We start from the raw sequence: 26,116 nt of genomic DNA on the forward strand, positions 1-26,116 counted from the left end.
TTCAATTTTATGAAGTCATGGATTTTCCTATAATTACAAAAGAAATAATGGAAATAATTTACACTGTCATTTATACTAATTTTTTCTTGAAAAGAAAACAAAAAAAAATTGAAATGCACTTGGGTGGAAAAGCTGAAATCATTATATTAATTAACTTGCCGTGGATCAATTTTTGTTATAAGGCTTTCATAAATAATAATGTTTTGCAGCAGAAGACACTTTGATGTCTTTGAAAACTGTGTAATTTTATATGTAATTGGGGAAGTAAACTGCTGCTAACATTACAGATTATTGAAATTTACAAAAAGATGTGCTTGATTTATTGTTATTTAGAGAGAAATAGATTAATTTGTGCTTCTGGAGAAACAAGTTTGATTTTAGCGCCTATTTAATTTAAGGCTTTAATTATTTCTGGATGGGAATGATGAATCAGAATAGGTTCAATATAAACTGGTTACACTGTCAATTAAGCTACTGGTAGTAGTTCTTGAAAAGAAAACAAGCAAACAAGCATTCCTTGTGGTGTGTGTAATTTGATTAACTTTTTAAGTTTGAATTAAGAAAACAATAGTAACCTGCAACAAGAACACTGATTCAATGTTGTCGTTTTTGTGGTCAGAGTTTACAGGAAAGTAGACAGCGGACCAGACGACTAACAGGTTTTAATTACTTGTAATAATCATATGTTTCAAATTCATCATGGATACAGGATAAATTGTGCAAATTATTTACTGAATTTAGTACATGAAAAAAAATTGTGTTATTCATCAGTATTCTATAAAAGCAGTGGGACTGTATAAAGATGAGTAATGAAAAAGAGTTTTAAAGTGTTTTTGTATTTGAACTTATCTCAGATGATTGTCCTGTAACCGAAGATGCTACAGCTGGTTGCTCCGGCAGTGGTGATAATGGGAGTCAAATTTTTTTAATAATTTTTGTCACTGTTCCAATTTGATGATTTGTTCAGAAGTTTTGAGTTGTTGTCCAAGTTTGGTTCTCAGTCTGACTCGAAATTTGGATGTGATGGGTTATTTTGAAATGGCGGTTTCCACGGTTTTAACAGGTTCAGTTCCCACTTCCAATTGACCTTGGTGGTATAAGAACTGAAAGATATAAGCAGCATGGTTTTCCTTGTGTTTTGTTTTTCAGGGATTGTCTCCTTGTGTTTGATTTGTCACAGATATTGCAGATGTAGATGATTATACTTTCTTAAAATGCTTTGAGTTAATATGTCTTCTCTCCGTTAATGAACATAATTATTGAAATTCTTGTATTTGTATAATTTTGATGAAATGCGCTATAACAATCATTAAAAAAATTTATACGGAAAAATTTCAGCATGTTTTTTGCCTACTTTACCAAACTAAATGATTCTCAGAATGATAAATATGTCTTAAACACTAATATATGTGTGAAGTAATGATATTAGTTTGTTTGTTTAAGTAAATCTTCCGCTAATTGCAGGCTTAATTGGCTGAAAACAGTATAAATGAAATTATTTCATCAACTGCAGAAGCATCATTTAAACTCTTCATAAGTAACAAGTTCTTATTAGCATTTACTGTCTATTCCCTAAGAAATAGAAGAATTGAATTGGACCCATCTATATGTGCATCAGTTGGTTACGTATGGAGCAATGCAGTTAAGGTTCAGTCTGTATTCTTGTTGACAATGGTATCTAAAAAGTTTGCCTTGTGTTTGTTGATATTAAGGTATTAGATCACTAATAGTAATGTTTACAAAATGACCTTTGCTTGGTATATTCTGAAAGGTAAACGTGTTTTGCAATATTTTGCAATTTTTGAACAACTTTTACCGTGCCGTTTTTTATAAATTTTGTATAACTTATGGTATCTCCTGAAGCTCAAGTAGAGACAGATTTCAAAGTGATAGCCACTATCAAAAATGTTTGCAGAGAACTCATTTTACCATTAATTTTAATAAAAGAAACATCAAACTATTGGTAAACAATTATAAAACATAAAATAAAAATGTCAATATCATTTTTTCTATGGTGCATCAAGTAAACTTCAACATTGAAAACAATAAGGTCGAATGCTGTGGGTCTGTTTTGAATTTTGCTTACTCCATTTAAAAATAACCTTAGGGCAGATGTAAAACCTACCTAACTTTCTTCCACAATATATAATCTAAGAGTGAAAGCAAAATAGAGAACTTCCACCGCGTGTAACTCAATATTTTTAAAGATGTGTAACTCTACCCCTTCTGTTTAAGTAGTAATTTCACTTTGAACACCTAGAAATCGCTTATAAGATTCATCTTTTTCCATTTTTGTACAAGAAATTAATAATAAGTCTTGAAAGAAGTAAAAACTTACTACAAAAAAAGGAAAAAAATTTTGGTCCCAGTAGGGCTTGAACCTACGCCGCCCTAAGAATTGCAGTAAAAGTAGGTTTATGGTAGGAATTGAATACTCTTCAAAAAGGAGGTTCTCTATTAGTGATCTAATACCTTAAACTGTGATAAAGCATAAAGCTTTTGTGGAAACTTTTTAAGGCTAAAGTTAACGGAATCTAATTCTTCTCTGCTGTGTGGCTATATCCTGATGATATCGTCCATGAACTTCCACCATAGATTACCATTGGTGCAGTGATCACAGTGTCTTTGGTTGAATTTGTTAGGATAAAGTGCAAAAATTTTAGAGTAGCCATTGCTATGGTTTTTGGTGTTTCTGATATTGTTAGAATCACAATATTTATTCTTGTCACTTGTTAAGTGTGATTTTATTCATTGACTGACAATGTAAGAAGACCAGGTGCCAAATCAATTTCATGTTAGAAGTATATACTCTTCTTGGTAGAACCAAATTTTTGTGCTTGAAACTGCCAACAGAATAACCATGACCAGCCAGGCAAAAAACAATTGTCCCCATTATCACAACCAGAAATGAAACAATCGGACAATCATTGTTTTTCACATTCATGTTGATGTCGATTGCATTAGTGTAATTGAAGGTTTTCGTCATTTGTGTGTACGTTTACGTCTCCTGGGATTTCTGGTTAACCTGATAGGTAAGTATCCTGTTTTATACTGGGCGCTAGTCATATCAATTTTGTTTACTTACCCTGTAGACCTGATCAAATGGGGACCGGTTCATTTATCGGACTATGAAAGAGTTTGAAAGAGACGTTATTTCTAGTCAATAATTGGAGTATTCTCTGCAGTGAAAGGTTCTGTTACTATAGGAGGCAACGATAAAGTTCTATTATAGATGTATCTGAACATCCTTGGATGTTAATATTAGTTTCTAAAATTTTGCTTGAAAAAGAAGACAAATTTCTATGGATAAACTGACATGTATGCGTATTATTAAGTATGAAATAGAAACTGGCATTAGGTGTCACACCAAGGAAAGGTAGGAATATCTACTCTTCTGTTTTATGTTGGTTTTATTGTAATTGTTTCATTTCTGTCAGATTGCTTTATGTTTGCAAGTTAGAAAGAAATATTACAAAATTAATGTTATCAGAAATTTAAAATGTGTATTGTTGGTTAAGTCTTAATTAACTGCTAAATCATATTGATCTATTAAGCCTGGTGATGATACAAAATGCCCTTCCTCATATCCATATATCCCAGACATAATGCATTGTCATACTTTCACACTTCTGTAGAAACAACAAACATTTTGGAGGGTAACATTAATTTCTAACTCACTCACTGAAGCTCAGAGGTAATCATGAATGACACTTTCAGAATAACAATAATTCTATGTAATCATGAGTTACTTTGATAGTAACACATGGTGTTTTAGATAATCATAATTCTAGGTGATTGTGAGTTACTTTTGATAGTGTCACATGGTGTTTTAGATAATCATAATTATAGGTAATTGTGAGTTACTTTGATAGTATCACATGGTGTTTTAGATAATCATAATTATAGGTAATTGTGAGTTACTTTGAATTATAGGTAATTGTGAGTTACTTTGATAGTATCACATGGTGTTTTAGATAATCATAATTCTTGGTAATTGTGAGTTACTTTGATAGTGTCACATGGTGTTTTAGATAATCATAATTATAGGTAATTGTGAGTTACTTTGATAGTATCACATGGTGTTTTAGATAATCATTATAATTCTAGGTAATTGTGAGTTACTTTGATAGTATCACATGGTGTTTTAGATAATCATAATTCTAGGTAATCGTGACTTAATTTCATAGTGTCACGTGGTGTTTTAGATAATCATTATTCTAGGTAATTGTGACTTAATTTCATAGTGCCATTTTGAGGATGACAGTAATTCTTGGCTTGCTTTTATTATGTCAGGAAAGCAGGGTCAAAATTTTATTATCTTCTAGATTGAAGATGTTTGTTTTGTTTCCTATGACATTTTCTTTTACACTATCAGCATCTCTATCCAGGTACAACAGTTTGTCTGTTTGATCTTGAAGGTGTTTACATTCTGCCTGAACAGGCAAATTGGTTAATGTGTGATATTCTAGTGTAAAGTCATTATTGATAAAAACATTTTCCCTTGTTATTGGTAATGATTCCTTTTGTCATATTATATGAAGGTAGCAGAACATTTTTGTAATAATTTTGTACATAATTATAGTATGGGGGAGTTTTTGCGCTGTTAAAACCGTTTTTGTTTGTTCGTTGGCAATTTTAAATGAAACATGTAAATGGCGATATAAGGCAGCAGTTAGGAGTTTTTATTACAGATCAGGTCTGCGTTTTTGATTGTTTTAGTATTGTTGTAGTGACAATTAGCTTTTACCCCTGGGGTCACTTGATTTCTTTGAAAAAATCATTTCATCTGGTAATAACATTTCTCATAATATGAAACTATAATGTTCAGTAGCTGATTTGCACGGTTAGCTCAGAAGTTCAAGCACAAGACTATGATTCAAGAGGTATTGAGCTCAGCTCCAGCTGAGACTTAGGCCTATAGTAACAATTTGACAGATGACAATAATATCTGCATTTGTTCTCCACCTCTGATTTATGTTGGGAAACTCGCAGTTACTTGTGGAGAACAAGTCAATATTGAAACAGAATCAGGAACAGTGGTTAAATCTTAACTGACTGCTGTAACATAACTAAAATACTGTTGAAAATGGATGTTAAACCCAAAACAAAAGATATTACTTCTGTAGTCTGGTGCTGAGGTAGCTTGGATATGCTTGGCTTTATATATAGTGCTGTTTTGCAGTTGGGTTGGTGGAAGACCAATGATTTCAGACACAATTTCTACTACCAAATGATCACAGAGGAAATACATCTCCCCAAGAGATTGAACCATCTGTAGATCTGCTCTCTTAAGTACGCAGGCGGCTAGCCTTCATAAGGGCGGTAGTTTTATACATGTGAAACTCATTCCTAACAACATGGTCAAAGAGCCCCTTGAGTTTTCGTGCAGCATGTGTAGCTCATAAGTCACTTGGTAACCATGAGTATTTGCGTTACAATTGTCTTCCCCATTGTCTCTTTAGTTTCTTGTCTAATAAATGATTCACAAAAAAGTAAAAACAAAAAATTGTCCTATCGTTTTTTCATTTATCAGGTCAGTAACCAAAGGAGTACTTTAATTAGTATAGAACCATGGGATTGTTGTTTTTTCTGTCTGGTACTGTAATTGACATTTAGTATGTTTGAGATTGGTTCAGACTCCTAGAGGATTTCAGGCATCAAGTCACATGACAGCTCTTCTTTGAGGAGGTAGAATTTATGTCGGTAAGAGCTGGTCCAAACATCTGTAGTGTGTAAGAAAATGTCTGGAAGTCCTGGAAAGTCCTGGAATATCAAATTTCACACAAGGATTGACTATGGACAATTTAGAAGACCTAATGGCATTTTGGAGGTTTAGGCCCATTTACATGGGTACCTGTCAAGTTTTAGTCTACAAACTGTATTCAGTTTGAATTATATGCATGTGGTCTTTTTGGTCACTAGGTCAATGGTGAAGGTCACACGTCGACAATGTGCCATTAAATAGGAAATTAGTTTAGCAATGCTTTCGCCAATAGACTCAGACAATTCTGTGCAATTGCTAGTTCCTTGTTACACAATGTCCCTTGTAACACAGTTCTGTGTGCCTTGTAGCACAGTGTACCTTGTTACACAGTTCCCCTTGTAACACAGTGTCCCTTGTAACACAGTCACTCTTGTAACACAGTCACTCTTGTAATACAGTCACTCTTGTAACACAGTGTCCCTTGTAACACAGTGTGACTTGTTACACAGTGTCCCTTGTTGCATAATTTTCCCTTATAACACAGTGTCCCTTTTTACACAGTGTCCCTTGTTACACAGTGTCCCTTATTATACAGTGTCCCCTGTAACACAGTGTGCCTTGTAACACAGTCACTCTTATAACACAGTGTCCCTTGTTACATATTATTCCTTGTTATACGGTGTCACTTGTAATGCAGTGTGCCTTGTAACACAGTGTCCCTTGTTATACAGTGTGCCTTGTAACACAGTGTCCCATGTTACACAGTCACTCTTATAACACAGTGTCCCTTGTTACATATTATTCCTTGTTATACGGTGTCACTTGTAATGCAGTGTGCCTTGTAACACAGTGTCCCTTGTTACACAGTGTGCCTGGTTACACAGTGTCCCTTGTAACACAGTGTGCCTTGTTTAACAGTGTCCCCTGTTACACAGTGTCCCTTGTAACACACTGTCCCTTGTTACACAGTGTCCCTTGTAACACAGTGTCCCTTGTAATACAGTGTCCCTTGTAACACAGTGTCCCTTTGTAAAACGGTGTCCCTTGTTACACAGTGTCCCTTGTAACACAGTGTCCCCTGTAACACAGTGTCCCCTGTAATACAGTGTCCCTTGTAAAACAGTGTCCCTTGTTACACAGTGTTCCTTGTAATACAGTGTCCCTTGTAATACAGTGTCCCCTGTTACACAGTGTCCCCTGTAACACAGTGTCCTTTGTTAATAGAGAGACAAAGTAAATTCTGAGGTAATCAAAATGAGAAATGTCACATAACAATATGATATCATCTTTCAAGATTCAAATATTTGATGGTTATCTTACTTTATAGAAGAATCATTATTTGATATGGAATTTAGTATTAAGTTATATGATATTTTAAAGGAAAATTGTGACCAATCTGTTTTATGATCTGAGGGTCAGCATGTTTTCTAGCTTTTATGGCCTACTGGCAGTTTTTCTCTGTATGATAGGGGATGGGGATCATTTAGACTTACAGCCTATTTTCCTTTACATTTTGTGAATGTTGTGTATCAGAGCTAGAGCTATTTTCATTATTTATAAAATTGCATTCCCACACCAGCTTCTCCACTAGTAACTGACAAAATCTCCACTTGTTTCATAAAGATAATTAAGACTTAATTGACATTATATATATATATATATATATATATATATATATATATTATTTTGCAGCTGAGGGCAAGATGTGCAAATTCATATAATTTTCTCTTTATGTTTTCTGATGGCAGAGTTCTCCCCCTAATTATTTTATATAAGAAGGATGTTTTGAAGCAGGTCAGACTTGAGGAGTTGAGTAGATGAAGTGTATGGGGATCAATGATTTGTAATTAGGGTGAAAAAGTTTGACAATATTGACAGTGAGCTCATCACTTAGATTAATTATGTTTGTAGGGTTCCAGCATGTTGATGTCTCACTGACACTGTTTAAATAAGGAATACTTTATGTAAATAAAACTTTTCCCTAGTTTGAGATATTTTTCTCATGGAAACTTGGAAAATTAGGTCTTATTTGGCGTTCTAACATTTTTTCTGTCATTCTTCAAGCAGGTCATAAAAATTGATGAATTACTGTTGCTAAACATGTTGGCATTTTGGTTTGACAGTTTAAAGAGGTTGTCATAGTTAGCAGTGGTTGGTTATAGAGAGTGTCTCTGTAGATGACATAATACATGTGTTAGGGGCATCACCGGTGGAGGGGGAGGGGGTGTCTACAGGTATTATAAACAGTTGAACAATTTTTAGCTCACCTGAGCACGAAGTGCTCAAGGTGAGCTTTTGTGATCGCCCTGTGTCCGTCGTCAGTCATCCGTCGTCAACAATTTGACTGTTAACACTCTAGAGGTCACAATTTTGGCTCAATCTTGATGAAACTTGGCCAGAATGTTGCTCTCAATAAAATCTTGGATGAGTTCGATATTGGGTCATCTGGGGTCAAAATCTAGGTCAACAGGTCAAATCAAAGGAAAAGTTTGTTAACACTCTAGAGGTCACAATTTTGACCCAATCTTAATGAAACTTGGTCAGAATGTTACCCTCAATGAAATCTTGGACAAGTTCGATATTAGGTCATCTGTGTTCAAAAACTAGGTCACCAGGTCAAATCAAAGGAAAGCACTCTAGAGGTCACAATTTTAGCCCAACCTTAATGAAACTTGGTCAGAATGTTACCCTGAATAAAATCTTGGATGAGTTTGATATTGGGCCATCTGGGGTCAAAAACTAGGTCACCAGGTCAAATCAAAGGAAAAGCTTGTTAACACTGTGGTGCCACATTTATGATTATATCTTCATAAAACTTAGTCAGGATGTTAATCATGATGATCTTAAAGTCCAGTTTGAATCTGGGTCATGTAGGGTCAAACACTAGGTCACAAGGTCAAATCAAAGGAAAAGCTAGTTAACACTCTAGAGGCCACATTTATGACCATAGTTACACTCTTAGTCAGAATGTTAATCTTGATGATCTATAGGTCAAGTTCAAATCTAGGTCAGGTGGAGTCAAAAACTAGGTCACCAGGTCAAATCAAAGGAAAAGCTTGTTAACACTCTAGAGGCCACATTTATGACTGTATCTTCATGAAACTTAGTCAGAATGTTAATCTTGATGATCTTTAGGTCAAGTTCGAATCTGGATCATGTGGGGTCAAAAACTAGGTCACCAGGTCAAATCAAAGAAAAAGTTAGTTAACACTTTAGAGGCCACATTTATGACCATATCTTAATGAAACTATCTTGATGATCTTAGGTCAATAGGTCAGGTGAGCGATACAGGGCCTTCATGGCCCTCTTGTCTAATAACCATACCCTAAAGAAAATAATTAAACTTAACAGTTTTTGAAATCAACTTTAATTAATGATTTTGTGAACCTTTTGCTGGTCATCAAGGACAACTCTGTATTTATTTTATCAGGTATTGAAGATATAGTAAAACTGTATGATTTATATTATATATAGCCCCTGTACAGGTGAAGAATTAAACACATCCTGTTAAATTTCCTGTATTGGAATTTATAATTGTAAAATTTGCTTATTCTACTCACACATTTCTTGCTGAATCCCTTACTGGCAGAAATTTCAAACAGGCTATTAGTTAAATTAACCCAACACTACTCATTGGAGTCCTATATGATAAAGTATCAAGATAGAGTTGTTTCCCTTTACTACTAGGCTCAAGGTACAACTCATATGCAAAGAATTTTTTGGCACTTATAGAAATCAGAATATAAATGAGTTAAATACCTGGAGCCGAGTAAAGCTCATGTATCATACTTTATGAAAGAAGTAATAGAAAAAAACCTCATATGTCATGTTTTACTCCAAAAACTGAAAAACATATAGTGTTGAAGATATTAGAACAGTTGTTCAGGTGTTAGATGTTGGCTGTCAGTCTGATAAACAGCTCCGATTATCTTACTGAATGCACTGCAAAATGAACGTTTGTTATTACACTTTATACCTGCTAAATCAATTTCATCTCATCGTTATTGATGGGCATTTCAAATATTTGTCAAGATTTTTTGTCCAACTTGTTTTACCACTTGTTCGTTTTTGTAGTCTATTTTATGCCTGTTTGGTAATCGGACAAGAATTTTGCTGAGTTAGTATCGGAAATATTCTCTAAAGTCTCCGGAGAAGCGGCAGAATTATGAATCATAGAATGTTTTGTGGGGGAAGAAAATTGAGTTTAATTTAACTTTATTATCATGATAGCATAGAATAACATCTGACAAGATTTGTGAGAGTTTTGTTTGCATTCTCTAGGATAAGACTACAAGTATGTTTCAAGAATGCTGACTGGGATTTGGAGTTCACATTATATCTCAATCAACTGTAATGTCTCATATAATAACTATGTGTTTTTGTTTTTGAGATAACTCAGTGATATGGTAAATAAAATCTATAAGAAGATTCTTTAGCAGCTATGAACTCGACCAGGAAATAGTAAAAGAGTGGAACTGTATATCCCTTCCACACCATGTAGCGCAATAAAATGTATTAGTGTCAAATGATCCTTTCAGGCTTCTGTAGAATTAACATTTATTACACTAAAGTATGGTTGAAAAGTCTAGGTCAACAGCTCTCAAACACAGAAATATCTGACACCTAACACTATACTAACATTTTCAGGTAACACAAAATGGGCCTTAATAACATTTGACATTAAGGTTAAAAAATCTCAATATACCTTTGTTCCAATACTGACCCCAGTGGTTTTGTGTTTTTCCCATTTCATTGTTAGAAAACTCAAATGTCATGCAGAAACTCAAGATATATTTAAATCATAAAAAAAGCTAAAAATTTACCCCCAGTTGTTAAAAAAAATACATATTTAGACGGGCCCTTTGTGTCACAAAACCCTAAATGTTGACCAATACAAATGCAAATTTCATTTTCAATTTAGCCTTTGTACTTTCATTTTCAGTACTTCCAGCTGGGAATGGGTGGGGGATATCTTACAAAACATTGAATGGACTTCATGATCCTAAAGGATCAGCAATAACAACAACAAGTGAATCCCAATAGGGGTCAAGTTTTGCAGCTGCCACACAGTACTTCATTGCTGCTGTGATCATGAGAGTTCCATTGGAAGCAATTATTAAAATGTAGACTTTTCCAGCGGGTTTATACTACATATTGTATAGACAGATCAGTAGAACAGACTAATTAAAATGCAGCCAAGCAAAATAATAATTTAAGTCTTGGTTCAAGTCTTCAATCTATATTCTGTGATGTTCTGTGAAATTACCACAAATACATTTATACCACCCAGAACTGTTACCATCCTGAATTTGATTGTTTCAAAGACTTCTGATGCAGTGATTGTTTTTTCAAGTAATTATAGTCAAAGTGATGCAAAAGAATTCCTTAAGACATGTAATGAATAGTAATGCACTAATTTCAAACTGTAATTTTCACCAAAATACTGTTCTGTAAGATTGTTGCTAACAATATTCATTGCAGAAGAAACAAGTTTGTTCCAGTGTTTCAAGTTGACTTTGTAACAATGTTGGCATTATAAAACAACATTCAGATTTTTATACGATTTATATGACAGCTATATGAAATATGCATCGATTTTGGCAAGCAGAAAGTATCAGGTGTTTGAGTAACGTTATCATTCAGCGCACCAACATTTATAAGCTGTGTTATATACCCGCTGTGATGACAACATACTGCCCATTTACAGGTTCCATAAACATCTGTTCTACATATATTTTACAGCTACTTCTCTTTTTGCCATGCTCTTGATACAAAATATTATCCAATGATGTTTTGGTAAATGTGTATATCTATTTTCCTTTGTTCAGTTTTTGCTGTTTGGTTTTGCAGCTCTGTTGTTTACTGAAGGATTTTCTGTATATTTTGCTAATTGTGTGATTTTCTTACGAGTAATGTTGGACGGTTTGGGTAATTTTGAAAAGTTTCTGTGAAGGATGAGGAAATAAATAAGAGAAGCAAATTTGAAAAGCGCACTATTAGGCCAGTTTTCAGTCTTTGAGTTACTTCCTCTATTCAGCCAGTGACCGCCAGAGTCGTTGAGTTATATATACTTCCCCTATTCAACAATTTCATTTCTTCCTCTGTTCAGCCAATGTGAAAAGAGGTTTCGAGTTACACCACTATTTAACCAATGTGGAAGTCTTCAGTGTTTGAGTAACTTTTCTTGTTCAGACAGTGCCATAATCCTCTGTTCAGACAAATTGCAGATGGTTCTTTAGTTACTTCTCTTATTTGGCCAAATGCCAGGGTCAGTGAGCTGCTTCACCTGATCAGCAAAAGCCTGAGCCTTTAAGTTTCTTCCACTGCTCAGCAATGTCAGAGAGTTTATGAATTGGTTCACCTGTTTAGTTGTCCACTTTTTTTCCCTCTTTAGTGAATGCCAGAGTGTCTGTCAGTTGCTTGTTTGTGTTAGGAAAATCATCCCAGACTCATAACTTTGTGTATTTTCAAATAACTAGGCACAAATGACTGCAATGATAAGATGATTATGTCATGTGCAAGACACAGACCACCAGCATTTTTAGCTCACCTAAGCACAAAGTGCTCAAAGGTGAGCTTTTGTGATCGCCATGTGTCTGTCGTCGTCGTCAACAATTTGACTGTTAACACTCTAGAGGTCACAAATTTGAGCCAATCTTAATGAAACTTGGTCAGAATGTTACCCTCAGTGAAATCTTGTACGAGTTTGATATTGGGTCATCTGGGGTCAAAAACTAGGTCACCAGGTTAAATCAAAGGAAATGCTTGTTAACACTGTAGAGGCCACTTCCATGACTATATCTTCATAAAACTTGGTCAGAATGTTAATCTTGATGATCTCAAGGTCCGATTTGAATCTGGGTCATGTAGGATCAAAAACTAGGCCACCAGGTCAAATCAAAGGAAAAGCTAGTTTACACTGTAGAGGCCACGTTTATGACCATATCTTAATGAAACTTGGTCAGAATGTTAGTCTTGAGGCTGTGTAGGTCAAATTCGAATCTGGGCCATGTAGGATCAAAAACTAGGTCACCAGGTCAAATCAACGGAAAAGCTAGTTTACACTGTAGAGGATACATTTATGACAATAGGTCAAATTCAAATCTGGGTCAGGTGGGGTCAAAAACTTGGTCACTAGGGCAAATCCGAAAGAAAAGCTTGTTGAACACTGTAGAGGCCACATTTATACTGTATCTTCATGAAAACCCTTGGTCAGAATGGTATCTTGATGATTTTCAAGGTCCTTTGATCTGGTCATGCTTGGGTCAAAAATAGGTCCACTAGGGTCAAATTAAAAGAAATGCTAGTTTACACCTTTGTTAGAGGTCTATTTATACCATATCTTAATGAAACTTGGTTCAGAATGTTGACGGTGTTGGTTTTAACGTCATAGGTCAGGTTGAGCGTTAAGAGACCTTCATGGCCTTTGTTTTGTTATTTTTGTCTGCTCTATTCTTTTGTACACAAACATTCACCATTATTAGATATTATATGTCATCTGAAATACCAAGACCTTAGCTCAGACGTCAAAGTCACACCTAGAATTCAAATATTTTTCTTCATTTTCTTGGGTTCTTTTTATATACATGGATGAATATTCAAATAACTTTGCACATTCATTCACCATGACAAGATAATGTGTCAAGTGCCAGACCAAGACCCCTTAAGTTTGAATGTCAGTGTCACATTAAAACGTTAAATATTTATGGCTGTAGCCCGCCCGCTTAGCTCAGTAGGTAAGAGCGTTGGTCTACAGATCGCGGGGTTGCGAGTTCGATCCTCGGGCGGGGCGTATGTTCTCCGTGACTACTTGAATAAACGACATTGTGTCTGAAATCATTAGTCCTCCAAACTCTGATTCATGTGGGGAAGTTGGCAGTTACTTGCGGAGAACAGGTTTGTACTGGTACAGAATCCAGGAACACTGGTTAGGTTAACTGCCCACCGTTACATGACTGAAATACTGTTGAAAAACGGCGTTAAACCCAAAACAAACAAAAAACAAAATTTATGGCTGTTTTCCTTTTCTGTTTCTCATTCACTATTATAACAAGGTAGAGTGTCCCTTAACAAGACAGAGCCCAGGCTTTGAATGTCAGTGTCTTACTTAGAGTTCAGTGTCAAAGTGCGAAATACTCAAAGAACCTGTGTCTGTGTCCTAACATTAGGTAGCTGTGCTATTCAAGTGCTATGGGCACATTCTTGTATTCTAAAAGGTCATGCTGATTGAAAAATTAGGTCATTATGACATATCTTTAGATGCTAAACTTTCATTCTTTAAAGCTTCCTTCAAATATTTTTATTACAGAAATTAAAAACAACTATATTTGTCCCACAGTCTGATTCTAAAACATTATGACTCCATTTTAAAATTGCTGATACTGACTTAAAAAGAATCCTCTATGTCAATTAGTATAAAACATTATACGGGAGCAAAACATTCAAAATTACAACATAAAACAAGTAAACATGATTACGATCTTCATTTAAAACAATTATTTCTACTGCATAACATCATATTGTGACAGATTTTATTACGTTTTACAAACTCTCCTAGTGAAGACTGTACTCAGTTTTTCCCATGAGGCAAACAGCAGACCTGAAAAAATTTCTCGTAAAGATATTAAAGCCAGGGGATAATTCCCAGCCCCCCTGCTAGAGAAACTATTAGAGCAAATTGAAATGAAAATGTCTTTCTACATTGGCATAACACAATTTTCAAAGTGAAGACACCTGCTCCATAGAAAAAATTGGTAATCATTATGGAATAAGGTCTAAAAGATGCTAAAATTGAAATAAACTGGTGGAAAAGTTGGGAAATTACTTGAAAGAAAAACAAAGTTCATTAAGAAGTTGTAGAAAATATAGCATGAAATAGAACAGATTAATTTTTATTTGTTAAGTTTTAACAAGATTTTATCTATTCAGATAAAAAGGTCATAATGCTAAAATACCAACTGTTTGAAGACATTTATCAATTTAAGATGTATAGTTTGTGACTATCATCAGTTCAGTTTGCTACCAAAGTGTTTCACTCCAATTCCAGATACGCTGGTCTCATGAGAGGCATGAAAACTTTACATATCTGATTGTGAACAATTGCTCTGGCCTATTAGATGCAAGGAATTTTCATATTTGCTATGATTTACTAATATGGCTTCTTGAAAATAAAAACAGCAGTATCTTTCTTTTGGTACATTTGTACCTTCACCAGTAATATTACCCACAATTTTTCCAAATTCATATTACGAAAATATAATTTTGAAATGCTGCATTGCTCATTTGGCAATGGCAATGTGCACTTCTGACACCCTGGCAGTGCCTAGAAGCCAAACTTATGTCTAGCTGGTTACGGGCTGTAAAACAGAATATGCTACAAAGCAAAAACAAATTACGCCATTATTACCAGAATGTGAAGAAAGTAGATCAATGTTGTAGAAACATACAGGACAAGCTAATAACCATTGACCCACTGAGACCAGAATTGGAACTCTGTTCAATAAACATGTTATGTGTGATAAGTGGATTATATCATGATTGAAGTGTTATCATAAACAATAACAGACCAGTGGGAGGGTGAGAAATAAATGGAACCAAGGCATTTTGGTAATGGGCCAGTGGTAGAGGTCAGCTCTAGGAAACAGGAGGAATTTCTGGCACTTGTCACATTTAATTGGTGGCTACATTAATATAATAGATGCTGTAATATCACTCAGTAATAAATGTAGAATCCATTAATGAAGAATTTCATAAACAATTTTATGAGAAAAATTGTAATTGTTTCATCTAATTTGAGGAATATTATCCTATCTATTGTAATAAGTATTGTAATTATTTTATACAGCAAATTTTAATTACAATTCTATATTGTTTTAATGTAACAATTGACAATAATCAGCCTTTTTTCAAGTGTTGGATAATTGAAGAGTTTGAAAGTAAATTATTATCTTTACTTTGAAAAGTAAAAACATTGTAACTTCTATATCATAAACAATAACAAATGAAAAGAAACTGAAATGTGATTATGCAGGAAGTAGAAAGTGTTCCTTTCATTGCCATTGTTCCTTCATACAAATGCTCCTTTGCATCTTAAGATATTGTCTGCAGCCTCTCCAATTTCTGCAAAAAATGCAAAAGTGCTTTGCAGACTCATTGTTATCACCTTACCTTTGGCAATTTATAACACATAATTTGATTGGCTAAGTCTCCCTGTAAGCTACAGTTTGATTGGTTGAAACACCTGGCTCAGTTTTTTCAGCAGCATGCTCTCCTGTAGTAGGAGATCAAAAACACATCAGCAGGAGTGGAGATACTCTCTATGCCATAATGAACTGACAAAACTTGTAAAACTTTTGTTTATTTTATGTCATTGTGTGAGTAATTGGCAGTGCTGTTTGTGTATTTTCAGAATTCAACAGGATTTCAAGTGAGTAACTGTGAGAGAGAGGGAGAAACAGTTTGGATACATATACTGGTCTATAATTTTCAAAGTGTGTTTTGGAAGATTCATAAAAAACCTGGATTTGTAATGTTTATATCAGGAAGATTGTGGTGGAGAAGGCTAAACAGATTTCTCAGGTAAGATAAAAGGAACATATTCAGATGTTTGGTAATATTAACAAGCACATAAAGCCACAAGAATTTCTTAGAACTTTGTATAAATTATCAGATTTTTACCAGGGGATAAGCACAATCTACTCATTTTGTTTTGATTCGCACCCTTGATAATCCTTTATTTGTGTACTAATCATTACAACTTAAAGGATGATTTCTTTTTTACACTTTGAAGCTCATCTCTTAAATGAGTGTTATAAAAAGTGTAATTGATTATAAAGTTTAAAGCAAATTAGTATAACAGAAGGATTAAATTGGTCATTATCCTTATTCTTAATAAATAGCTTCATAAAATAGTAAACATGCTTTTGATAAGTTTCTTTCTACCTGAATCAGATGTACTAAAAAGTTGATGAATAGTTTGAATAACTACCGAGCACAGTTTCGTATGAGAATAAGTATCTACCAAATTTGGAAATAAAACTGATGTAAAATTGAACAACCTGCAGTAAGTATTTGCTGATGTTAACATGCTACTTATATTGAGTTTAATATGACCTAACAGACATCAAAGGTCTGCAACAATATTAGATGCTGCTTGTACATTGAGTCTTTTGCTGTGCCACAGCTTTGATTGTAATATCAAGTAAAATAATAGCTGACATGCTTTGATTGAGTCTGTTCATGAGAGATGTTGACTTGACATGCCACATAGTTAGGGTTGGATATTGTTAAGGACGAAGCGGTCCGATACCGATACCGATACCAACGAAACGATACGGTATTTTTAACGATACCGATACCGATACCATGCTTTGTAGTACATTACATAAGCAATGATTTGCTTAGTATTATATACACCTATGTAAGTAGATATACATGAAAATTTGCTGTGATAAATAAACATTTTAAGTCTGTTAATGAATGTTGTATGTATTAGATTATGAAAGAGTAAAAAATAAACCTATCTAAAAAGTATCTAACAGACTAGTTTTCCAAAATAAAAATCTAGAACAGATACCTCGCTCACTATGCAATTTAAATCTATGAATACAATCACAGTAGTAATGCTTTTAAAGCTCAGTACTGTCTAGAACTGTAACTAAACACTTATTAGCTTTCAAATTTAATACCCCTCTAACAAGTCAGACTAATTCTCACTCATGATAATCTTCGACTAGGTTGACTACTAATGTTTTTAAAGTGAAACACTTTGCAACACATTTTTAACTGAACAATAACCTTCAAAATACTTGAAAGAACCAACATTCCAACAAAAACAATATTTCTAATGGTTCGCGAAAACCGATTATTTGTTTACATAGGTTACAGCTTAGTCTCGTAATTTTTTATTTACATCATTTTTTTTTCATTGGTTTTAAAAGAAAACTACAAAGAAAAATAGTGTCGTATATTTTGAAATTATGTATTGGTTTGCGTTGTTTAAAACGACTGGAAAGGAAGTATTTCAGGTAATATTTAGCATACGAAACTATTCGCACGGTTAGCTCTCCATGTCAAGGGAGGTTACTCTGGGTGAGCAGTATCACAGTAAACAATGTCGATCGCGTTATTACGCTATTTGCTTAAATTTCTGCTTTATTTCGCCGCAGATTTTGTAAGAATTTTGTTTTTACTTTTATGGAAATACCGAAATCGGAACCGGTTCTTTTACGAAACGGAATATACCGGTACTTTTCGAAGTGATTATTCGATATTGTACCGATACCGGGAACTGGTATCCAACCCTACACATAGTACAGCATAACTCTTGTTATACCTCTAGATAAGTCCTTTGCACAAAGCCATAGTTTTCATAAAGATGGCAGTACTTGTTGGCGATCAGCAATATACCAAGATCATGTCATTTCTTGCCAACTTAATCTAATAGTTCTGCCTTTACTTTTATGGTTAAAAAAATTGTCTTATATGGACTGTGTATAGTCTTTTCACATGCAGTATATTCACAAGTTCACAAGGGTCTACAGTATATTCACAAGTTCACAAGTGTCTACAGTATAATCACAAGTTCACAAGTGTCTACAGTATAATCACAAGTTCACAAGTGTCTACAGTATAATCACAAGTTCACAAGTGTCTGCAGTATGTTCATTTGTAAGTGTTGACAGTATGTTCACTTGCAAGTGTCTGCAGTATGTTCACAAGCAAGTGTCTACAGTATGTTCACTTGCCAGTGTCTACAGTATTTTCACTGGTGTCTACAGTATTTTCACTCACAAGTGTCTCTAGTATGTTCTGTACCAAGTGTCTTTAGACTTTTCACTATCAGATGCCTACGGTGTGTTCACTAGCAAGTGTCTATAGTATGTTCACTAGCAAGTGTCTACATTATTTCACTAGCACATGTACAGTATGTTTACTTGCAAGTGTCTGTAGTATGTTCACTAGCGAGTGTCTACAGTATGTTCACTAGCAAGTGTCTGCAGTATGTTCACTAGCAAGTGTCTATAGTATGTTCACTAGCAAGTGTCTACAGTATGTTCACTAGCAAGTGTCTACAGTATGTTCACTAGCAAGTGTCTAAAGTATGGCCGCTAACAAGTGACCATAGTATGTTCACTAGCAAGTGTCTACAGTATTCTCACTAGCAAGTGTCTACAGTATGTTCACTATCAAGTGTCTATATTATGTTCACTAGAAAGTGTCTATAGTATATTCACTAGCAAGTGTCTATAGCAAGTGTCTACAGTATATTCACTAGCAAGTGTCTACAGTATGTTCACTAGCAAGTGTTTCCAGTATGTTCACTAGCAAGTGTCTACAGAATGTTCACTAGCAAGTGTCTACGGTATATTCACTAGCAAGTGTCTACAGTATATTCACTAGCAAGTGTCTACGGTATATTCACTAGCAAGTGTCTACAGTATATTCACTAGCAAGTGTCTACAGTATATACACTAGCAAGTGTTTCCAGTATGTTCACTAGCAAGTGTTTCCAGTATGTTCACTAGCAAGTGTCTACAGAATGTTCACTAGCAAGTGTCTACAGTATGTTCACTAGCAAGTGTTTCCAGTATGTTCACTAGCAAGTGTCTATAGTATGTTCACTAGCAAGTGTCTACAGTATGTTCACTAGCAAGTGTCTACAGTATATACACTAGCAAGTGTCTACAGTATGTTCACTAGCAAGTGTCTACAGTATGTTCACTAGCAAGTGTCTACAGTATATTCACTAGCAAGTGTCTACAGTATGATCACTAGCAAGTGTTTCCAGTGTGTTCACTAGCAAGTGTTTCCAGTATGTTCATTTGCAAGTGTTTCCAGTATATTCTTCCTCTGTTTACACAGGTTGTAAACCTTTGCTAAGGCCACACCAAATTGATAAGTTGTTCATCGGATTTTTTTCTGAAAAAATTGAGGCGGCGAGCGAAAAAATAATTTAAATATTTTTTTTGGTTTTTGAGAAAATCAGGAGCGAGCGAAGAGCGAAGAAATATATTTGTCTTCATTTGGCTCTCGACTGACTGATAAAAACCTTAAAATAGAATGTACAACCCTTTCAAATTAAAAAGTAAGTCCCCAGGGATTGAGAAAATCTGACCTGCAGACGCACAACAAAGCGAACTTGTGAAAAAGGGTAATAACATTGTCATACAGTACACTGTAATCAAATAATGCATGCTTTTGACAATGCTCTTAGAAAATATGTAATAAACAACAATGCATCCCCTAACACCACACTTATCACATACATATGTGACTTGAATATTTACTGCCATGAAAATGTAGCATTTTTAGCTGACTTTACAAAGTTTTTGATACATCAAATGTCTCTAGATATTAAAGCTTTTGATTAGAAACTTAGAATTACTGTCAAAGTCTAAACCAGGAGAAACCATACCCTTAGTCAGAATCTAGACAGAGTTATGCCCCTTTTTAACATAGAATATTTTTAATTAAGTTTCATATAATGACCAATAGGAGAGATCGTGTTTGTATACAAATTCTATTTTTAGAACTGATAAGACAGTGATCGGGTGGGCAGAAGCCGACCGTCCATGTTTTTTGTAAACAGTGATGTTTTTCTAACGGTCTAAACTTTCTTAAAACACAAATTACATAAATAATTTTTTGATCAATGGAAAGGTTATAAAACAAGCAATTTATTGATTACTTTTAATTGTTATTTCGAAATAAAATGGATTAATTATGAACGCTTAACTTACACTGTTTTTCTAAAGGTTGTGAAAATCACTACGCCGCTTTTAAAATTATATGTCATTTAAAACGGTTATTCATTGAAAAAAGATATTTGGATACAAAAATATGAAGATTGTTAGTATTTCAAATCTTTTTGAATTTTGAAAATCCATAAATGAGCATAAAAGTTATTAAAAATTAAAAATTCTGATTCAATACGCAAATGGTGTTAAAATCATTTGTTTTGCCAACCACCAGATAAACAGATGTTAACGCGTGACGTCACGGCGATCTCTCCTATAGCTCTGTTACTTTCGAAGCTTCTGACTATTATCCCCTTTTACTGGCAAAGCTCTGATTCAGAAAAGTCGAGCATTATCAATGTCTTATATACAGCCCTTTTTCTAAATTTAAACTTTCATAACACATTAAATTTGTTGAAACAAAGTCTCAATTAAGGTCTGAAATGGAGATTAACGTGCATTAACATTAGTCTACTAAATGACTGGAAAATTTGAAAATCGAAACTGTTCTGAAAACAACTCGTAATGTAAATTCCTTACCCCACCAACTTTCGTATGCAAATACGGCCTGCAAATGCTGATAATCTGGACAGGGAAAACAGAAAACAGATAAGTGACATGCATCTATAAGTATTTACCCTTACCAAAATAATGTAGATTGATGTTATCAAACAAATTAGTATGTTTTTCTTCATCCAGTTTTCATTGAAATAAATCGATTTTTTTAAGCATGTAATTTGGTAAACATTTGAAGAAAATGGCGTAACTGCATAAAGGGGAAATAACTTTAATGCAACTAAATGTAAGTGTTATGATTTATCTAAAGAGCTGTATTTTATAATTCTTTGATTTATCATAGACGATGTGTGCGAAGTATGTATTTATTTTGATAAAAACCCGTTTGAGAACAATCTGGGACGGAAATTAAAACCATTTATACACTTTTACGTCCGTAAAAAGTAGCGCACCAAAAAATTTTGGACTGATTTTTTTCAATGGGGCGAGCGCAAGACAAAAACAAAAAAAAATATTTTTTTTGTATTTCTGAAAATATACGAGCGGCAAATCCGATGAACAACTTTTTAATTTGGTAAGGCCTAATACTCAGGTTATAGTAAATTGAAGTAAACATCATATGCAATCAGCCAATTTCCTGTGAGCAATAAAAATGCATATTGTGTCATGTCATTTCATCATTGTCAAGCTTTTAGATTGATTTGATGTCAAATAAGCAGCAGTTACTGACAGCCCAGTTCTAGGAGGATTCCTGTAAAAATGATTACGCTTGTCAGAATTTTTTCTTACACAATATGAGTGATGGCTACTTACATTTTTCTTCACATTTTTGACACAGTACTTGCCATAAAAGTGTACCTTGATAGCAATATTCTACCAGAGTTACTGCAGTATACAGCAAAACAGTGAGTCATACATCATTGAAGTTAGTATTGCTGATGTCATACTTCCTTGCCAAAACAGTATTTTATTATCTATTGTCTTTGGCATGGAATCATTAATGGCTTTGAAAGTGCTTTTGGCCAACTCACTCTTGGATATAGACTGGAAAGCAAGGTTACAGTTTGTCTCTGTGATGCAAATTTTCGTTTTTTTTTTCTGTTCAGTTTTGGAATAATTTCATAATGGAAGTCACACAAATGATACTTGGATCATAGCTTTGATGGTGGAGAAAAAAATGAATAGTATTTCATGCACAGGTGGGCACAAGGGTAGAAAGATATAACTTTTGTCTCTGCAGAAGTGGACACAAGGGAAGAATGACTGACCTCTATTCCTGCACAGGTGGGCCAGCACCAAGGAGAGACCTTTGTAATCCTGTATAGGCAAGCAACAAGGTATAATGACTGACCTTGACCTGGACAGGTTGGTCTAAGGGTAGAACAACGGATCTTTTGTTCTTATACAGGTTGGCACCAGGGTAGAAGGACTGGCCCTATGTTCTGCACAGGTTTTCAACAGGATAGAATGACTGATCTTTGTTTTTGCTCAGGTGGGCACCAGGGTAGAATGACTGATGTTTTGTTTCGGCTCAGGTGGACACTAGGCTGGATAGTTTCTTTGTGGTAAATTCTACATTCAGAGATTTGTTTTGAAGTAAAACATTTAGATACTTGTTTTAAGAAATTCTACATTCAGAGACTGGTTTCAAAATTCTGCATTTAGCGACCTGTTTGGAAATGATACATTTAGAGACTCTTTTAGGGACCTGTTTGATGATATGGAGACTTGTTTGGAAATTCTGCATTCAGAGACTGGTTTGGAAATTCTGCATTTAGCGACACGTTTGGAAATTCTGCATTTAGCGACATGTTTGGAAATTCTGCATTCAGGGACTGGTTTGGAAATTCTACATTTAGAAACTAGTTTGGAAATACTACATTAAATTTTAGGGACTGGTTTGGAAATTCTGCATTTAGCGGCCTGTTTGGAAATGTACATTCAGAAACTGGATTGGAAATTCTGCATTTAGCGAACTGTTTGGAAATTATGCATTTAGAGACTGGTTTGGAAATTCTACATTAAGAAACTGGTTTGAAAACTCTACATTTAGAGATTGGTTTAGAAATTCTACTTTCAGAGACTGGTTTGGAAATTCGGCATATAGCAACCTGTTTGGAAATTCTACATTCACAGACTGGTTTGGAAATCCTGCATTTAACGACCTGTATGAAAATGCTACATTCACAGACTGGTTTGGAAGTTATGCGTTTAGAGACCATGTTTTAGAAATTATACATTTAAAGACTGATTTTGAAATTCTACAGGTTTGGAAATGATACTTTCACTGGCTGGTTTAGAACCCACAGGATGAGGGACAACAGTATATCTGAGCAGCATAAGCAGTAGCAAATATAATCATATTTAATGACTGAGCAAATTCTTGTTAAAGTAATATTAATGAGGAGTAAGATTTTGTATAACTACAAAATGCTCCTGATTTGAGTTAGAACTAAGTCTATTTCTTGTATGAATTCAGACATTGATGATGACATTTCATTTCTAAAGGCAGGAAAAGTAGATCACCACTTCCTTGTACTGTCTGTATCTAATGATCCTCTTAAATCCAAGACGTCTTATGGCTATGTTTAGGATATTCATGGAGTTTTCATGCTTAAAGCAAACCATACTTAAAAGGCCCAGAGTTTTTTTTACAGAGAATTTGTAACTATTTTAGTTTACACTTTGGTAGTCTTTTACACCAGTTGGAGCAGTTGTTATGTTGATTAAATCTTTAGGTTTCAGCTACTAAATGCAGAAATCAGGTTGTAATATGAATATAATGTGTTGAATTGCATTTGAAGCCTTAGATGTGATGCCTGTCTCGGATATCATGAATTATAATTGAATAGAGAAGTGTCATTCTAGAAGTTTATTACAGTGCTTTCTGCTCAGATCAATTCTAGTTTTAATTTGAGTTCAGTTAGTTTCTTAGGGTGATATCCAGCTCCAGCATGGATCAGTCCTTTCTTATCTGCCCTTGTTCATGTTTTGTTTTCATTTTGCTTTCAGAAGATAAATGAAATAATTCTACACAACTAGGTTTTACTAAGAGTTAATTTAAAAAAGTCCTGACGGTAATCTTTAAAAATCCTCCAAATATTGCAGTACATCACGCTGTGATGGGCATGCGTGTGTATAGATTGAAATTCCATGTTCTTTGTGCATTCATTTACTGAAAACAAAGAGATAAATGCAATTGTTTATCATGTCCCAAATGAAACAAACTCTTTGTTACAAATCTATTTAGATTTTTTATTGTGGTCCATGTTTCAGTGCAGTAGGTTTTATTGTGTTCTATGTCGGATGAAATAAAAGCGGAAAAACATGCATCTTCCCGTTTTGCTAAATTTAATCAAGAAAAGCTGTTATCTGCGTTAGAGATAATCTAAACCTGTTGAAGATAACATGTTGCAGAATAAGATGCTGTTGGACATATTTCCCGTAAAAATGTCAGGGAAATAATTAAAATTGTTCCCTTTTAGAATGGTCAGATATAAAGATTTCATTTGTTACCAAACATTTAAACACTTTTGGAATGTCAGTTTTATCTTTAGTCAGTTTTTGCCAATTATCTGTTAGAACACTTCTTGGAACTTCTTATCTTTAAGGAAAAACATTGAAATGCTCTTTCATTTAAGAAATGTTAAGAGACTTTTAAATCATATCTTATTTATGTTCTGAGAAAGTTGTCTTTGATTTTATTTCAGTTTTAGTTCAGTTAACACGTTTAAATTCTGTTATATTTTTATGGCTTATAATTATATTGTCTCCTACAGATATGAAGTTGACATGAATTGTGACATTATGTAGTTAAACTGTTAAAGCATATCTTCAAGGAACACTTCATTTACTGTAAAACATTGATCACTCAAAGTGGCAGGAGAATGAGCAAAATACTCGCATTTTCTATAGTTTCCAGTGATCCCAACATGAAAAATATAAGGAAAACAACCAGGGACAACATAAATATTTTGAGTCAGCCTTGCTGAATAGTGTTCGTTGCAATTATACTTTGAAATGATGTTGATGTAATTCAATTGAAAAACAAATCTCAGTTGAATAAAATTCTCATTTGAATAAAAAGTATTTTCCTTTTTCTATTAAAGCATAGTTGAAGATAAAATGATAAATATTGTTCACCATCAAAACTATTACATGTATAATAAATTAGTGTAAAAAATCTACTTTGTGATACACTGTATTTAGTTTTGCACCCACCCAGTGTGAAAAGCAGATACAGACATCATGATTTTTTAGCTTGACTAGCCAAAGAATAGGTAGAGCTATTGGACTTGGCTGTGCGGCGGCATCCGCTTCGGCATCAGCATCAGCGTCCGGATTTTAAGGTTTATATGTAAGCTAGTATCTCATTAACCCTTTGTGGGAATGGATTGAAACTTCACACACTTATTTACTGTGATAAACTGACTTATATTGCACAGGTTCCATAACTCTATTTTGCTTTTTTACAAAATTATGCCCCTTTTTGAACTTAGAAATATTTGGTTAAGGTTTTGTATGTAAGCTGGTATCTCAGTATCCACTAATGGGAATGGATTGAAACTTCACACACTTGTTCACTGTTATGATATGACATGCACTGCATAGGTTCAATAACTATACTTTGCATTATTACAAAATTATGCCCCTTTTTCAACTTAGCAGTTTTTGTGTGTGTAAACTGGTATCTCAGTATCAACTTTTGGGAATGGATTGAAACTTCACACATTTGTCCGCTGTCATGAGCTGATAAGCACTGTGTAGGTTCCATTTTGCATTTTAACAAAATTATGCCCCTTTTTCGACTTTTGTATTCATTCCATTGACAAGGCTGTTGAATAGTCAAGTGTTGTTGTCCTCCAACAGCTCTTGTTTTTACTGTTCATTATGAGAGATATGCAGGCCACTGTCAGGTACCATACAGTTTACAATGAGATACCAGCAGTTTACTGTGATATGTACAGATTACTGTGAGATATGTACATATATCTCACAGGTTACTGTGAGATTTATACAGGTCACTGTGAGATGTGTACAGATTACTGTAGATCTGTACAGATTATTGTGAGATATGTACAGGTTACTGTGAGATATGTACAGATTACTGTAGATCTGTACAGGTTAATTACTGTGAGATATGTACATGTTACTGTGA

The sequence above is a fragment of the Mercenaria mercenaria genome, chromosome 10, assembly GCF_021730395.1.
Source record: "Mercenaria mercenaria strain notata chromosome 10, MADL_Memer_1, whole genome shotgun sequence".
Taxonomy (NCBI): domain Eukaryota; kingdom Metazoa; phylum Mollusca; class Bivalvia; order Venerida; family Veneridae; genus Mercenaria; species Mercenaria mercenaria.